This window comes from Triticum dicoccoides, chromosome 2B, assembly GCF_002162155.2.
Source record: "Triticum dicoccoides isolate Atlit2015 ecotype Zavitan chromosome 2B, WEW_v2.0, whole genome shotgun sequence".
Taxonomy (NCBI): Eukaryota; Viridiplantae; Streptophyta; class Magnoliopsida; order Poales; family Poaceae; genus Triticum; species Triticum dicoccoides.
In genome coordinates this window covers 611,399,706-611,402,577 of record NC_041383.1, presented here as the reverse complement: position 1 = coordinate 611,402,577, position 2,872 = coordinate 611,399,706, and the positions used below count along the sequence as shown (strand labels likewise).

At 38.4% G+C, this 2,872-nt stretch overlaps 1 long non-coding RNA gene across 1 annotated transcript in view; it reads right to left on the bottom strand.

Annotated features, from left to right (window-relative positions):
• Positions 1–328: 328 nt before the first annotated feature.
• Positions 329–2,872, bottom strand: part of LOC119365148 — a 6,488-nt gene continuing 3,944 nt past the window's right edge. The window contains exons 4-5 of the long non-coding RNA XR_005175331.1: positions 1,300–1,335; positions 329–713 (exon numbers count right to left, since the gene is read on the bottom strand). This is a non-coding gene — a long non-coding RNA (uncharacterized LOC119365148). The remainder of the gene's footprint in view (positions 714–1,299; positions 1,336–2,872) is intronic.

Here is a 2,872-nt window from a genome sequence, read left to right as displayed (position 1 = left end):
TATCTTTCTAGTTTTGAACTCACCCGACATTTTTTACATTGATCTTTATTAGTGTTTCTTTATTTTATATTGCATGATCATCATGTTCTTTTCACACTGGGAACTTCCTGTGTATTCTTTTTAAGTTCCTTTTTATTCTAAACATCTTGTTTTCTCACCTTTGATCTACTGAATTTTTATTTTCTTTTTATATTGAGATGCCACAAATATTTTTTTCTTTTCTTTTTTGCAGACATTCATTTGTACTTTTTAAACAATTATACTTGGGACTACCACAAAAAATATAAGCAGGTGTACAAAAGCAAACAACATTAGTACACAAGCAGTGTGGTTCAAATTAGTCACTTCAGTACACAAGCAAATATTGTTGATCTATCAATAGAATACAAGTAAAAGCAAACTAAACCATGTCAATTTCAGTAGCACACACAGAGCTTTTTTTTTGAACTGATGATAAAGCACATGGTGAACGTCTACACTTAGTGTATGTTTACTCATACAACCATGGGAGTATGCTATGTTCACATCCTTTTCTGTGACTTTTTGCTATGTTTGAACTTTTTTTTGATGGAAGGGCGTGTCACCTGGAACATCTTCTCGCTGCCTTCTCTTCCTGCAAAATAATTCTAGTACTTCGTGTTGACCTAACACAACACAACATCAGCGGCAAAGGCCCTGACCCCTGAGTAGTCCAGCATCTACATCTCCCCCTTCTACTTTTGAAACCAGAAAAAATGAAACAACTCGTCAGTACATGAAGAATGAGAGAAAAAAAGTCAAAAAGAACTTAAGCATCCTGCAACTACTTCTGCAATTTATACTAATCCCTTTTGCTCAATGCTTGAAATGCCGTATAATAATTAAGAAATAGAAAGGAAAGTGGTGAGAGCTTTTGATTCAACTTTCAACGCTTTGTCTTTTGAACTTATATGAACTGATTAGTTCTTTGTTTAAAAAAATCTAAATACAATGTTCCTAATCTGCAATAGAATATATATTTTTCGGGGCAAGTGAAAACAATGAGACACCGAACCCTCTCTCTAACACACACAGAACTGATGGTAGAATACATAGTGAATTGCTAATAATGTTTTTGATTTTCTCGTATAGAAAACATGTTCTTTTCTTCTTATGATATATAAAATTGAACTATATATCCGACATGATCGAAACTTTTCCCATGTTTCTCTATGGACTGAGGAAAGAATACATAGTGAAATAACAATTACCAGTACTAGTCTTGGGAAAACTTGGACTGAAATAGTACTACTGAAAGAACCATTGGAAAATGGAATTTACCTTCAGCCTCGACGGTGAGCCTCTCAAGATCATGATCTGCAAGGAAAAAAATGGAGCAAAATAGGTAAAAAAATCATACAAATCAGATGAACTATCACATGCAATAGATTATTTTCTTTCTTTCAGGAATAAGAACAAACACCCATGGGAGCACAAAATGGAAGCCATCCGCAAGTAGATGCAAAAAATATTTGCCAAACTAGCAACATGGAGCCTAAACCAACAGAATGGTCTTGAACTGTAATGCATCACCCATTTTTTGGATCCATTTGAACTAAAAGGGAGCTCCTTTTTTCACCCGCAGGATGAATTAAAAAAAGCACACAATGTTGATCTGGAGAACCACCATATGTCGAACTGAACATACACAAGAAAAGGACCGGCAGCAAATGTCAATATATAAATTGATGTTTATTGCAGGTTTTTGGGAATGAGATTCATGTTTTGTAACTACATTAAATTTCTAAATATGTGTACTGCTCCATAAGAAATGTTATTACTACATATGTCCAGACTATATAGCTTCTATTTGACAATAAAGAAACATCAAAAGGATGGTTGAAGTTCTTTTTAGGCATATAAACATATAGCTTGAGAGCAACAGGAATAGTACAAGTTCTCCGATGCAAACTGAACAAGGTTTACCAAGCATAAGAACAAAAAGGTAGAGTGCACCCAATTTGTTCAGGCCTCTTTTCCTAAACTTTCGTGCATGCTAGATTTAACAAGCGAGGATCCAATGATCAAAATATAAATTTAATCACACCAATTAGTAGAGAGAGACGTATAAGCACAAACACAGTCAATCTTTGAGAAGACAGATAGGCATTCTGTACTGTTCTGTCCTACAATGCTGCTATGAAAATGAAGTCTCAATTATATCACGCTGCAGATTTCTCCTACGATGAAAAGCACATGCAGCACCACACTAGGTTCGGTACCAGCCTGCCTCTTCTCGCATTGCTCGGCCTATTTGTCATGACAAGCGAGCGCCAATGGCGAGCGGCAAGGAGCAGAACTTATAGGCTCAAAAACGGCAAGGAGCAACTCGCACCCCTGCCATTTCATCAAACAGGTGCTGGGCACCTTGACTTCTGAACTTTCATGGTCTTTCAAGACGAGCAAGTGCAATTTTTCATGGAACCAAACTTCTGAACTTTTTCCAAGACACTCTTTTGAACATGTGGCGGCGTGCACCAGTGCCGGCAAAAGCTCGCTCGTAAAGGAGCATGGCAGGAGGTGCTCGGACGGATAAGGGAGGAAGAGTTGTACTGGTGTGAGCCCCTTACCTAGACGGGGACCGGAGGAAGTAGTGCATGCAGGTGGCTAGGCCTGTGTGTAGAACATAGCTTTTTTTGTCTTGCAGTCCGTCCAACCTCCCTCGTGGTGCAGTATAGAGAGAAACAAATTAGCGACAGAAAAGAGCAGTAGACAGGAAAGAGATGTATGTACTGCTGCTGTTCTTTTGTTGAACCGCAACTGAATGTCATAATGTAGAGAAATTGGAGAAGAGGTTGCGTGTCAGCGGTGGATGCAGAAGACCGTGAGTGCGCAGCTGGAGAGGGGGGGGGGC